Source organism: Pseudorasbora parva, chromosome 15, assembly GCF_024679245.1.
Source record: "Pseudorasbora parva isolate DD20220531a chromosome 15, ASM2467924v1, whole genome shotgun sequence".
In the NCBI taxonomy this organism is placed as follows: Eukaryota; Metazoa; Chordata; class Actinopteri; order Cypriniformes; family Gobionidae; genus Pseudorasbora; species Pseudorasbora parva.
The window spans coordinates 923,885-939,326 of record NC_090186.1 but is presented as its reverse complement, the minus strand read 5'-3'; the positions used below and the strand labels follow the sequence as shown (position 1 = coordinate 939,326).

Sequence of the window (15,442 nt, the reverse complement as noted above, 5' to 3'; positions counted from 1 at the left end):
GTCTGCCACAGACCATACTAACCAAACTGTTCATATAACTCTCTAAATGTGTGTGTGTGTGTGTGTGTGTGTGTGTGTGTGTGTGTGTGTGTGTGTGTGTGTGTGTGTGTGTCCTAGGAAGACTGTGCTGCGCAACCGTTAGATACCCCAATTTTTTTAAAACATTCAGGGCTGCAGCTGGAACAGTTCAAGTGTCATGTGTGATTTGTTTTGTGTGCAGGTCTGAGGTCAGTTATGGGGAACAGAGGAAGCAGAGAGAGATCTTCATCTGCAGAACCCAGGGATGAAGCCGTGACCTCTGACCCCAGCTGTGTGTCTCTGAGGAGTGACCGATCCATGGGTCCTCCTCCTAATATCAGTGATGAAGCCGTGACCTCTGACCTCAGCTGTGTGTCTCTGAGGAGTGACCGATCCATGGGTCCTCCTCCTAATATCAGTGATGAAGCCGTGACCTCTGACCCCAGCTGTGTGTCTCTGAGGAGTGACCGATCCATGGGTCCTCCTCCTAATATCAGTGATGAAGCCGTGACCTCTGACCCCAGGTAAGAGACATGGCAGTAATGAATAGTCTTTAGTCATGTGACTGACAGAGATCTGGACACATCCACTGAACTGCAGCACAGCTCTGTCCGTTTCCATCTCAAAGGAAGAAAAACTCAAATATGAGCAGTAAAGCTGAGTTTGTGGCCTTGTGATCATATTCAGCTCCTGCTGCAGTATTTCAGTCTCTAAAACAGCAGGAGCTCTAAACGCTTGACCTGAACAACACTTAAAGTGCCTTAATGGACTAAAACTGAGATCAGAAGATCAGACTCATGTTTACACCATACTGAGGATGCAGACGATATCCAGGCGAGCAGATGAGCAGGAAGTAAAGTCATCAATGTAATAGTCCATGTGACTCCAGTGATTCAGCCTTAATGTTATGAAGAGATGAGAATACTTTAGTGTGCAAATATTCATCAATCTCTTCTGTGTGTCGGAGGCAGGGAAACTATTGCATCACAGCAGTGTATGCCAGCGATTATATATATAAAAAACAATGTTAAGATGATTTAAAGTAGTACAGGAGCCCTAAGAGGCCATGGATTATTATTATTTTTCTTGTTTTCTTGTGATCACAACTTAATTTTCTCTTTTACACAACTGCACAAACAGGTGGCAGTAGAGAACCAAATAACTGATGGGGTGCGGATAGCCGATCACCTTACTGTTATAGTTCATACTGGCCCAGACTGAACGCGTTTGGGACAGAGAGTGTGAAGTCCTTTCGTGATCTCTATCATTTGTGCAGTGTAGTGTGCATTAAGTAATTAACTTAACTAATGTGAAATGCTTAAATATGATTACTTTGCTTGAAAGTATGTCTGTTATTAGAGCTGCATGATTAATTGTTTAAAGGAACACTGTTTTTAGAAATAGGGCTTATTCAACCTCTTTCCTAAATTTAGATGTGGACAAATGCTTTTTTTGTCTCAGTGCATGCATTGTTTTAGTTTGGCAGGGTCGCCGCTAGCTTAGCTTAGCATAATGAATGGATTCTAATGTTGCCAGCTAGCATGTCCCGAGTAAAATTGAGCCAAAAAAACCCCCCACCTAATTACTTCTTGTGGCCTGAGTATTCTCAACGAGTACAAATATCGATGCAGATTAAGACTGGGCGATTTCCTAGGCAGATATTGATTTGGGACTATATTATGAGGAAGCAGAGGCGAAGCAGTGATATCACACAAAACATGAAATCCCATTACATGCGTCAATATACCGGCCTGAATAGCAGCTCAAATGGAAGTTGTGGGATTTCATGTGTTGCGTGATATCTTGTACAGAAAATACAAGATTGACATCTGTTTTGATCTACTGTATAATTTAAGTTTAAATTTTATTCAAATAATCCTTTATTTTACACTTTTTTTAACCTGTTCTTGGGTTGTTGTTTTATCAGAGAGGATAGAGATGATCCGACTGGAGATTTTCCTCAACCAATGAATGATGAGCTCCAGAGGGTCAAAGACAGACACAAAACCAGCATGAAGAACAAGTATGAGAGATTATTTGAGGGACTGAAACTCCAGGAGAATGAAGCCCTCCTGAACAGGATCTACACACAGCTCTACATCATAGAGGGAGAGAGAGGAGGAGTGAATGAAGAACATGAGGTTTTACAGATGGAGAAAACAGCCAGAACACAACACTCACAAGACACTCCAATCTACTGCAATGACATCTTTACAGCCTCAGCTGAACCAGGACGTGAGGAGAAACAGCAGATCAAGACTGTTCTTACTAAAGGCATCGCTGGAATCGGAAAAACCGTCTCTGTGCAGAAGTTCATTCTGGACTGGGCCGAGGGAAGAGCCAATCAGGATGTAGATTTCATGTTTGTGCTTCCATTTCGAGAGCTGAACTTGATCCGAGATCATCAGTACAGTCTTCACAGACTTCTGCTGGACTTTCATCCTGAAATTCACGATCTGGACTCAAGGATTTATGAGGAGTGTAAAGTTGTGTTCATCTTTGATGGTCTGGATGAAAGCAGAATCACACTGAGGTTTTCAGACGCTCAGGAAGTTTCTGATGTGACTGAGACTTCATCAGTGGATGTGTTGATGCCAAAGGAAGTTTCTGGTGTGACTGAGACTTCATCAGTGGATGTGTTGATGTCAAAGGAAGTTTCTGATGTGACTGAGACTTCATCAGTGGATGTGTTGATGTCAAAGGAAGTTTCTGGTGTGACTGAGACTTCATCAGTGGATGTGTTGATGTCAAAGGAAGTTTCTGATGTGACTGAGACTTCATCAGTGGATGTGTTGATGTCAAAGGAAGTTTCTGATGTGACTGAGACTTCATCAGTGGATGTGTTGATGTCAAAGCTCATGAAAGGAGAGATGCTTCAGCTCTCATCTGGATCACCTCCAGACCAGCAGCAGCCAATCAGATCCCCTCCAAATACATCAACCGTCTGACAGAGATTCAGGGATTCAATGAGCCTCAGAAGGAGGAATATTTCAGGAAGAGAATCAGGGACGAGCATCAAGCCAGCAGAATCATCTCCCACATCAGAAGAGCAAGAAGCCTCCACATCATGTGCCACATACCCGTCTTCTGCTGGATCTCATCCACTGTGCTTCAAAAGCTCCTGGAAGAAGATCTGAGGGCAGAAATCCCCCAAACTCTGACTGAAATGTACATCCACTTCCTGCTGATTCAGATCAACATGAGGAATCAGAAGTATGAAGAGAGAGTTCCAGAGAAACTCCTGCCGTCCAACAGAGAAGTGATTGTGAAACTTGCTGAAGTGGCTTTCAAACAGCTGATGAAGGGCAATGTGATGTTCTATGAGGAGGACCTGAGAGAGAGCGGCATAGACGTCACTGACGCCGCAGTGTATTCTGGGATCTGCACTGAGATCTTTAAGCAGGAATCTGTGATTCATCAGAGGAAAGTCTACAGCTTCATTCATCTGAGCCTCCAGGAGTTTCTCGCTGCTTTCTATGTGTTTTACTCTCATGTGATCAAGAACAAGAAACCACTGCATAGATTCAGATCTTACAGATCTGGTAAAGACTCTCTGTATGGTCTACTAACATCAGCTGTAGATAAAGCCGTCAGGAGTGAGAATGGACGGCTGGATCTGTTCCTGCGGTTCCTGCTGGGCGTCTCTCTGGAGTCCAATCAGAGACTCTTACAGGATCTACTGACACACACAGAGAAAAGCTCAGAGGACATCAGAGAAATCACACAGTACATTCAACTGAAGATCAAAGGTAGACCTGAACTCTTAGCTGAACTCTCATCTGAACTCTCATCTGAACTCTCATCTGAACTCTCAGCTGATCAATCCATCAATCTGTTCCTCTGTCTGCTGGAAGTGAAAGATCAGACTCTGTCCAGAGAGATCCAGGAGTTTGTGAAATCAGACAAACACTCAGAGGAGAAACTCTCTCCGTCTCACTGCTCAACAATCGCCTACATGCTTCAGATCTCAGAGGAGCCGCTGGATGAGCTGAACCTCAGGAAATACAACACATCAGCTGAGGGCAGAAGAAGACTGATACCAGCTGTGAGCAACTGCAGAAAAGCTCTGTGAGTGTTAATTATTCACTAATGAAGAATCATGTTTAATAATGAATCGGCACCATTTGCTAAATGAGAGGTTTTCTCCTAAATAACAAGCTCAGAGTCTTAAAGGGCTCATGACGTGCCTTTAGATTATTTTAATGTGGAAATGAAGCAGTCAGACAAGTTAAAGGGGTGATGAATTGAGAAATCAACTTTCCCTTGAGCTTCTGATATATAAAAGGTCATGGTAATATAAGAATATCCTGTAAGTTTCAGAGTTTAAAAGGTCCTTCAGGCTTCGTACGGGTGCTTGAAATCCTTGAAAGTGCTTGCATTTTGATGTTGTGTTTTTAAGGTTTGAAAAGTGCTTTAATTTTGGATAACGTGCTTAAAAATGCTTGAAATTGTGACTGTATTTCTTTTACAACAAATACCTATCTGACTAAATAGTTTGTTTATTAAATGTAGAAATAAAAATGTTGGAGAGCCTAAAATGAAACCTGCTGTGCTCGCGATCTGCCCGTCTATTTCCATGTGCGACTCCGCCCCCAATGTTGTCTTTTCAATGAACGTTGCCTAATAGATGCTAAATACGAATTTTGGATCAAACGGACACAAACCCCACGAAGTGCCTCTTGTAAAGTCTGCAAAAATACGTTCAGCTTTTCACTATGGCCGAGTCTGCTCTTTCGAGTCACATGAAAGTTAGGCTAAGTCATAGACTTTCAAGTGAGCTAACTAAAGTAGTTTACTGTAGCCGCCTATTTGTTTAACTTGCGCTATTAACTGCTAGCAAGGAATTCGCATAAGTGCCAGAGTTCTTATATGTATAATGTGATAATATAAGATTTGCATGTCCATTATGGCATGTTCATTTGTGGAATAGGCAGTGAACGTAGCCACAAATCCGCAAATTAAAACCTACAAACGTTAGCTCAGTGCATAAAAATAGTGTCAGATGGTCATACAAGTAACTTAGTGCTGTCAAAATATGCATCGATAATGAAATATCCGAAACGATACCTCTCCTCTTTACACCTGTTGCTCTCCTCTCCGGCCGACAGGTTAACCCTCTGAACACTAACATGCCGACGCGTTCTGCTGTGATCGAGAGAATCATTCCGGTTGCCGCTTCTCCCTCATCTCTCCTCTCTCATGTGAACTGAACTGACAGGGGAGCTGAAGCTCATTAAATATGCAAATCTTATCCAATCCTAGCTTTGGCGTTTACTTCCAAGTCTCCAGTGAGACACGCCCACCAAAACCCAGCGTTCAGGAGAGAGCCTCAAAACCAGTGTAGAAAATAGCCTATTACTGATTAGTTATGATGTTTTAAATGTAAAAACCACACGAACATCATTAGTTGACCTCAGACAACAGTATAAAAAAATAAAAAAGCCAGTTCATGACACCTTTAACATTAATTAGAAAACTGATTTACACTGATTAAAAACATCACAGGCCTGGGTAAATTAATTAATGAGGATTATTATTATTAATTTATGATTGATATTAAATAATATCTTAACTTCTGGGTGACAACTGTACATTAATATTAGCTAATATAGTATATAATACAGGACTCCAGCAGTGAAGGAAAAGTTAGTTACAACTTTAGTGCACGTAATGTAAAAGGATCAGTAAAGATGATGGCGAGGAAGATGATGGCGAGGAAGATGATGGTGAGGAAGATGACTGTGAGGAAGATGATGGTGAGGAAGATGACTGTGAGGAAGATGATGGTGAGGAAGATGACTGTGAGGAAGATGATGGTGAGGAAGATGATGGTGAGGAAGATGACTGTGAGGAAGATGATGGTGAGGAAGATGATGGTGAGGAAGATGATGGTGAGGAAGATGATGGTGAGGAAGATGATGGTGAGGAAGATGATGGTGATGAAGATGACTGTGAGGAAGATGATGGTGAGGAAGATGACTGTGAGGAAGATGATGGTGAGGAAGATGACTGTGAGGAAGATGATGGTGAGGAAGATGATGGTGAGGAAGATGACTGTGAGGAAGATGATGGTGAGGAAGATGATGGTGAGGAAGATGATGGTGAGGAAGATGATGGTGAGGAAGATGATGGTGATGAAGATGATGGCGAGGAAGATGATGGCGAGGAAGATGATGGCGAGGAAGATGATGGCGAGGAAGATGATGGCGAGGAAGATGATGGCGAGGAAGATGATGGTGAGGAAGATGATGGTGATGAAGATGATGGTGAGGAAGATGATGGGATTAGGGATAACGTCTGGAGATTATCCACCCTATGGAGTCCTGATTGGTAAACGTGGAGTCACAGTAAGAAATATGCATTTAGCGGTTCATCAGCTTTGATCTCTGTATGTTGTGGAATGACAAATGTGTGTTTATAATGGTTGAGCTTAATTTTAAGTTCTGGCAGTCATTTTGGAAACATATATTCAAGGATAATTATGAAATCTTGAGGCAGTGGGACTTTGTGTCTGAATGTGTATCGGGAAATGAATCAGTTCTGTTCTCTAATCCAGTGGTTTTCAGAACATCAGGAGGATTTAACTCAGTTACTATCTCAGGTACTATTAGTGATAAGTAGGGTTGTGCCGATGTGTAGCTCCCTGGCTTAATAACGGATTGTATCTTTGACTGAGGATTCCCCAACTTTATTGCAGTCGTCGTTGGACATCAAACATTGCCGTCGTACATCGGGAAATCCCCGTAAGAAATCCCCCCCCCGCAAGAGCTTTGTACAAACAAAACATCAAATTATTAAACCATTAAAACAAACATACATCAAAACAAACTCAAAACATACTACATTACAAACAAACAACCTTGACACAAAGAAACGAAATCAAAACATACGGATAATAAATAAAGAAGTCAAACACCATACCTTGTTCTCCATTTAAACCAGAAGCTAAAACTCCTTGCACCGTAACCGTATAATGCTACGACCTTATGCGGCTAGGCCTCGTTCCATAATGAACTGTGTGAACAACACTCAATATATCCGCATCCTTGACTCTCAACAGAATGTCAAAATAAAAGACCTTCGTTTTCTGACAAATGAAACCAAAGAAAAACTAGAAAACAAATACCAAACAAATACACAAATAAATCATTTAAAGGAATATGAAAAAAATAAATAAAGCTAACAATACAAAACAAATTATTAACACTCCCACCAAATTACAAGTGCAAACATCACACCAAATGTACAAGCACGAATAATTTTCCTTTGTCCTCTTTTTTTTCTTTTATACTTTCTATTTTTCTTCTCTCTTTTTTTGACTTTTATAACCACAAAAGAAACATTAAAATTTAGAAATATGAGTTTAGAAATATTAAAATAATCATTGACCTTACAATGTCTCACTGATAAACCTTTCAATGAAAAAAAAAATCCTAATATCCCTCCATTAATAAAACAAGTTTTTGCACTGGTCTTTCAATTATGGATGGTTTACTAACACGCTTGCAAACGCGCTATATAAATTGAACGTATTATTATTATTATTATTATTATTACTTCCACTGCTGAGGAACTGCTTGTACTGCGATGTATTCTTTGTACTCTATTTGCAACAAACGTGTGAAGAAATCTGCGTGCCTCATTACTTATGTATCCTAATACTACTTTGGAATCAGTCCAGAATGTCTCCTCTTTCACAACATAGTCCAGTTCTTGCTTAAGTAAACTACTCACTTTGACAGAAACAACGGGAGCAGCTAGCTCCAATCTGGGGATTGTTGTAACCTTAAGAGGTGCAACTCTTGATTTCGCCATCACTAGTGCACAGTGAATATCTCCATCCTTATTTTTAAGTCTCAAGTATGAACATAGACCATAACTAGTGTCAGAAAAGTGATGCAATTCAATTTGAACAGCTCTTCCAAAACTGGATGGTGCATATGTTCGTGGTACATCTATTTTCCGCAGATCATTTAAATCTTGTCTCCATCGCTCCCACCTTAGATTGAGTGCATCTGGTAGAGGATCATCCCATCCACTGCCACGCTTACACACTTCCTGTAATGTTCTCTTTCCTCTCAACAGAACAGGCACGATGAGTCCTAAGGGATCATAGACAGAAGCAACAGTAGACAATATGCCTCGCCGAGTAGCAGGCTGGTTTTTCAACTGAACCTTAAATTTGATACAATCAGATTCTCTTTCCCATTGTATGCCAAGAGTTCTATCTAGGGGTAGCTCATCAAACGCAAGATCAAAGTTCCCCACATTCAAGATCCTTTCCGAAGTGGGAATGCCGTCCAGTACTGCTTTGCTGTTTGATACAAATTTATGGAGCCGTAGGCCACCCATAGCACAGAGCTTCCTTGCCTCATCTGCAACCTTATTGTCTTCTTCTGCATTCTCTACACTGATCACTCCATCATCTACATAGAAGTTTTTGATCACAAATTGTGAACCAAAGGGATATAAATTGCTGTTTTCAGTTGCAAGATGTTTCAAACCATAATTCGCACACCCTGGGGATGAGGTTGTGCCAAAGAGATGAACTTTCATGCGAAACTCACTGGCGGGTTGGTTAAGATTTCCATCCTTCCACCAAAGGAAGCGCAAGAAGTCTCGATCAGACTCGTCTACATGAAACTGATGATACATCTTCTCTACGTCACACATAAGAGCAATAGGATGTTGATGAAATCTAATTAAGATGCCATTTAGATTATTTATCAAATCAGGACCTTGTAGCAAATTGTCATTCAAGGAATAGCCTTCATACCTGGCAGAACAATCGAAGACTACACGCAGCTTGTCGACCTTCTTTGGATGGAAGACACCATGATGAGGTAAGTACCATGTTTCTCCTTCCTTGCCACTGTTGTGCACTTCCTCAGCATCTCCCCTCTGAAAGATCTCATTCATGAATTCACTATAGCGTTCCTTATAGCACTCATCCTTTAGCATCTTTCTTCTGAGATGATTGAGTCTAATTATAGCACATTGTTTGTTGCTTGGGAAATTGGGTCTCACCTTAAATGGAAGCGGCATTTGATAATGGCCGTGAACATTCCTCCGTATGCCCTCCTTTAATTTCTCAAGAAAAAGAATGTCATCCTGAGACACATTTGCACCCTCTTCCTCTGTGTCCTTAAATTCACTCTCAAGGACACGGATCACATCACCTGGTGTGATAGAAGGAAGCTCCTTAACCGTAGTGCGATGACACAGTCTACTGATTCCAGGCAGATTAGAATGTGGGGAAGAACAACCTACTATGCTCCATCCCAAGTCGGTTCCTATGGCGTAGGGATCGTCATCTCCTCCTGTTATTACTTCTCGGTGAGTCATCGACCTTGAACAATTGTAGCCTATTAAAAGAGCAACATCACAGTCTTGCAACGGTGGCATCTTGTCCGCAATGACCGTAAGATGCTTCCACTTTTTAGTGATATCACAAGTAGGAATGTGGTTATGATTAACTGGTATGCAGTCCTTGGTGTAAGTAGGTGGCAAGTCAATATAATTACCAGACTCGTATGCTCTGACTCGAAGTCCTGACACTCTGTCACTCTGCAGAACGGTATCCTTTCCAAGCATGGTGGCGAGCTTTAATTCCACTGGAAACGCTGTTGCCTGTAAAGCATCACACTTCTTTGTCAATAAATGTGGTATCACTCTGTGAATCCAAAAGTGCATACACCAGTTTCTCACAGCTTGGATTCTGCCTTGTGGACACCCAACCAGGTACAATCGTTGAAGTATACAAACTTTGGTCCTCTCCATTCACACTTAAGGCCACTACATTCATCACATCATTAGGATTCCTATGAGACTGAGCAGCAGGCAGTGAAGTCTTAATTGCCTTTACAAAGTTCTCATCGTGCAGACTAGTTGGATGTCTCCTCTTACACACACTACAAGTGAGACGGCAGCGACATTCCTTAGCGCTGTGGCCGGACTTGAGACATCCGTAGCAAAGCCTCTTTTCCTGGACACATTTCCGTCGCTCCTCCAATGGTCTGCTGAGAAAACTGAAACAGTTGTCAAGTTGATGGTTACCTTTCTGACAAAGCACTCTCTGTGTTCATTTGAGTACTGAAAACTCTTACTCTGTTTCTATGGGTCTCTTTCAGGTTTGCCTTCTCAATTAGGGGTTCTGCAGCACGAAGAGTGTGAAAGGAGGTTACTGGATTACAAGCAACCTCTGCTTCAGTGGACACAAATGCAGCAATTTTTTTAAGAGGGATACTCATGATTTTCAGAAAGAGATTGTGTGACTAGACGATTCCATCTACTAATTGCCCAATCGGGTAATTTCAACACAAGTATCAGATTTTCTTGATAATCATTTAAAATTTGAAGGCCTTTGACATGTGGCATGGCACCCTGGCATGCATTTAAAAAGTCAGAAAAAGCCTGAAGACCAATGGCATCCTTTGGATGAATTCTAGGCCAGCTAGCCTAGAGGGTACGCTGGCGCGTTCTGGCTGCCGCTCCTCTCTCTCCGTAGTGATGCAGCGTGCTTTCATGTTTGCCGGGAAGTTTTTCTTGGTGTTGGCCTGGTTGCTTTCTATCGGCTCTGTGGACTCACAGATAGGCTCATTGGGAGCTGGTGCAGACGAGGCTTTAATGAACATGGCCTTACAGTACACCTCTCGCCAGCTCTTATCCCTGAAGCGGAATTACTATCTGTCGGGGGACTCCTACGACCGCTGTGACAGGGCTGGATTATTGCGGCCCAAGCGGTATATTCATCGGAGCACAGGACGAAGCTACATCTCTTCCTCGTCATCCTCCATCCCAGTTTTGAACTACCGACGAAGGACTACAAGACCGCCATCCTCCGGGGCTGATCTAACTAACTTTTCTTCTCTGCCGTACGAGCGGCATTTCTGTGATGCGGTGGCGTCTACAAGCCCTTTAAAAGCTGCGTTACTGAACGCGCGCTCTGTGAACAACAAAGCTCTGTTACTGGCGGATTTTATTATGGACAAGGAGCTGGACTTGTTTTTCATCACGGAAACATGGCACAAACAGGACGATGGTTTTCTTTTTAATCAGCTGACTCCAGCGGGCTTTAGACTCATTGACGTTTCACGAACTACAGGTAGAGGTGGTGGTATTATAGTTCTTTACAAACTGCAATAGAAGATTCACCCTTGTTCCTCCTTTTAAAACTTTTGAAAGTCTAGTTTTAAATGTGTCTGATACTCACTCTGCTCTCCATTCTGCCATGGTCACCATCTATCGACCTCCTAAACTGACTAAGGACTTTCTGTCTGAGTTTGCTGATCTTCTTTCTATATTGTCCGTCAGATTTAAGAGAATTCTGATTCTGGGTGACTTTAACTTGCATGTTGATCAGAAAAATTGTCTCTTGGCCAAGGATTTTCTATCACTCTTGGACTGTTTTAATTTTTCTCAGTTTGTAAATGTCCCCACTCACTGTAAAGGACACACGTTAGATTTAATTATTGCAAATGACTCATCTGTTTCTAATCTCTCTGTTGTGGATGCTGGACTCTCTGATCATCTAGCTATCTTTTTTAATATTGAGACATTTCATTCTAGTAGAGAGACTTCACGAATTATTTCTTTCCGTAAATGGCAATCTATTGATCATGCTACTTTTGCAAACTCGATTGTCTCTTCTTTAGTTGGGATGTCATCTGCTCCTCTTAACGATAAAATTTCAGCATTCAATAATGTCCTTACAGTCAACTTGGACATCTTTGCACCCATAAAAACACGTAATGTTTCATTTGCACAGTCAGCCCCCTGGTATAATGGTGACTTGCGTAGACAGAAGGCTATGTGTCGGAAATTAGAGCGAAAATGGCGTCACTCTGGTTTAAATGTGTTCCACCAGGCATGGAAAGATTGTTTGTCAAACTACAGAGTATCCATTGAAACTGCTAGATCTACCTATTTCTCAAACATTATTGATAATAATCAAAGCAATCCCAGGAAGCTCTTTCATACAATTAACAGTCTGCTTAAAGCAGATGGGGTCAGTTCTCTGACTTTATCTGATGGGCTGTGTAATGAGTTTCTCAAATCTTTTAGTGAAAAAATTTATAATATTCGCACAAATATCCATTCTTTGCAGTCGGCAGATCTAGCAGTAAACACTCCTAGGTTCTCTGGCATTCCTTTATCCAAATTTACTTTATTACAACCTGAGATGCTCTGCAACCTGGTTTCTGGTATGAAAGCTACCACTTGTATACTTGATCCCATGCCTGGTAGCCTGTTTAAATCCTGTTTTGGTGCATTATGTCCCTCAGTTCTTGCTATAATAAATGACTCTTTGTCAACTGGGGAGGTGCCAGCAGCACTTAAAACTGCTGCGGTTACTCCCGTTATAAAAAAGCAAAATTCTGATGGGAAAAATCTGTCAAATTATCGTCCAATCTCAAATCTATCATTTCTGTCTAAAATCTTGGAGGGTGTGGTTGCAGCTCAATTAAACAAACACTTAATTGAAAATAAACTATTTGAGCCGCACCAATCAGGTTTCCGTAAATTGCACAGCACTGAGACTGCATTGGTGAAAGTCGCTAATGACTTACTAATTGCATCCGACTCCGGCTCCACATCCATTCTCATTCTCTTGGATCTTAGTTCAGCCTTCGACACTATTGACCATGTCCTACTACTTAATCGCCTCGAACATGTATTTGGCTTGTCAGAGACTGTTCTTGACTGGTTCAAGTCCTATTTTACTGACCGTAGTCAATTTGTTTTTATGGGTGGTTATAGGTCCAAGGTTGGTTCTGTTCATACGGGTGTTCCACAAGGGTCAGTCTTGGGTCCTTTACTCTTTAATATGTACATCTTTCCACTTGGTCAATTATTACAATCTCTCAACCTTAACTATCACTTTTATGCTGATGATACACAGATTTATATCCATACAAGACCGGGTCAGCAAGTGAACGTTGGGCATCTCTCTAACTGTATTTCAGAGATACAGAGTTGGATGTCCAATAATTTTTTGTCTCTAAACGGCTCAAAAACAGAAGTCATGCTTCTTGGATCTCCACATCAACTGCGAAAGGTTGGGTCTCCTATTCTGTCTGTTGATGGCGTTGCATTGGAGCTTAAATCCAAATTAAAAAACTTGGGTGTCATATTTGACGCAACATTGTCATTTGAGCCGTTTATCCAGAATACGGTTAAGACATCATTTTATCACCTCAGAAACATAGCTAGGTTACGTCCAATGTTATCCTTTTCAGTAGCTGAAAATTTGATTAACTCTTTTGTTTTTTCGCGGATTGACTACTGCAACGGTCTTCTAGCTGGTGTATCTAAATCATCACTGGATAAATTACAATATCTCCAAAATTCAGCGGCTAGAGTACTGTCTGGGGTCAGAGCCAGGGACCATATAACTCCGGTCTTGGAGTCCCTGCACTGGCTACCTGTTAGGTACCGTATTGATTTTAAAATCCTTATGCTGGCTTATAAATCTCTGCACAATCTGGCACCTGAGTATCTAACTGACTTATTAATCCCATACACACCACGTCGCAATCTGCGCTCCTCTCAGAGTGGTCTTTTGGTTGTCCCGAAGACGCGGCTTCATATGTGGGGTGACCGAGCATTCTCTGTTTATGCTCCTAAGCTCTGGAATTCTCTCCCGGCCGATATCAGGGAAGCAAATTCATTGGTGACTTTTAAATCTCTTCTTAAAACATTTTATTTTAGGATTGCTTTTACATGAACTAGATTTTATGTGCTTATTTGCTTGTACTTAAATCGTGTTTATTCATTTGCTGTTATGTTTTTATTTTTTAATTTTATTTTTATGCTGTCTGTAAAGTGCTTTGAGAAACCTGCTTTTAAAGGCGCTATACAAAATAAATATATTATTATTAGCCAGCCTTTCTCTAAATGCCTTTTGAATCACGAATGGTTGGCCGTAACGATCGTCTACACCATGCATCTTGATAGGCTTCGTCATCTGTTCTGAAGAAAGTTCCTTCTGAAGCTTTTCTAGCAAAACCACTCACATATTTCTTGAGATAAAACATCTTATCAGCAGAAGAAATGTTTTCTTGTCAATAAGAGCCATAAAGCATTGTTTAAACTCAATGAAATGAATGGGGTCACCCGTGAAGACAGGAGGTTCTGGTACTGGCAACTTGCTCATAGCCATGCCTTAATGAAATGCTTGAACAAGAAGTGATGTGTCAGTCGCTGATGCTTGAACTGTCGCTCTCCCGATTTCATAACACACTCTTTGAGATGTTTCTTGCTTTGCCATCCCTTCTTGAGGGAGATCAGACTCCAGACCGTTCATGCCACTACAATCTTTGGGTGAATTAGTCTTTTCTCTCTCAACCTCTTGACTATAGATTTCTAACTTAGCTTGAGCTGCTTTTAGATCCACTTGAATTTGCTCCAGTTCCTTCAATTCACCATCGAGAACTCTTTTATGCTGTTCTTCTAACTGGTTTATCTTTTCTTTTTGCTTTGTTTCTTCTAGCAAAACATTATACGCAGCTTGCTTGGCTGCTACTTCCGTTGCAGCATCCACTCGCTTGACTTCTAAGCTTGACGTGACAGAGGGATGACCAGAGTAATTACTAGGTTTCTGACTGACTTTTGAAACCGTTGAACCAAAAATTGAGTGGGCATACTGATGGTTTAATAAGGTGCGAAGACGGCTCCTCTCCCTTACATCATCAAAATCTCCATCTACCCCTGATATTCTCTCATAAACAATTTTAACAATGTCAGCTGTTACCGCTTCACATGCATCCATCTTTCTCCTCATTTCAATAGCAGGTGAGACATGCTCTCTAAAATCACCATAAGCATTTAAAACTTTGTTTTTGGCTACCTCCAGAGTATCGACCAAAATGGCTAACTGCGTTTGTAGGGCGTCTGATTTAAGATGCTCACGTGCACTACGAGCTTCTAATTTCCATTGATTATATAGAGACTCAAGCCTTTTCTCTTTCTTTTGTAGCCCTTCTTGCTGATATGCTATATTTTTTCAGTAGGAACGTCTGTGCGCCTTGAACGCTGTGCACTCTAACTTTGAGTTTCTACATGAGCATCAATTTGCCTATCTGCCTCTTTTGTACCTGCATCTGACTTTGACATTTTCTCTTGCATTTACGTTTCACTAAAAATCACATTTTCAACATTTTAACATTCAAGTTGATTTGATAACATATGTCCAGCAAATTCACCTTCATCACATTTCGCTGAAACATTAACCCTTGAATGTGAAACTGCACTTTTCAACACACTGTAGTCCATCAATAGGCAAATTAGTAACAGCAACGTTCATAGCCCTTTAAATCAGGGACAAACGAGAAAAGAGTCTCTTCATAATCAATTTCTTTGTCTTTAGTACTCACTGCGAGCCGTCAAACAACTTGGAACAGATAATTTGCCTTGGCCAGTTCAT

At 41.2% G+C, this 15,442-nt stretch overlaps 1 pseudogene; it reads left to right on the top strand.

Moving 5' to 3' along the window:
• The first annotated feature begins 234 nt into the window (after positions 1–234).
• Positions 235–15,442, top strand: part of LOC137041798 (NLR family CARD domain-containing protein 3-like) — a 54,885-nt pseudogene continuing 39,677 nt past the window's right edge.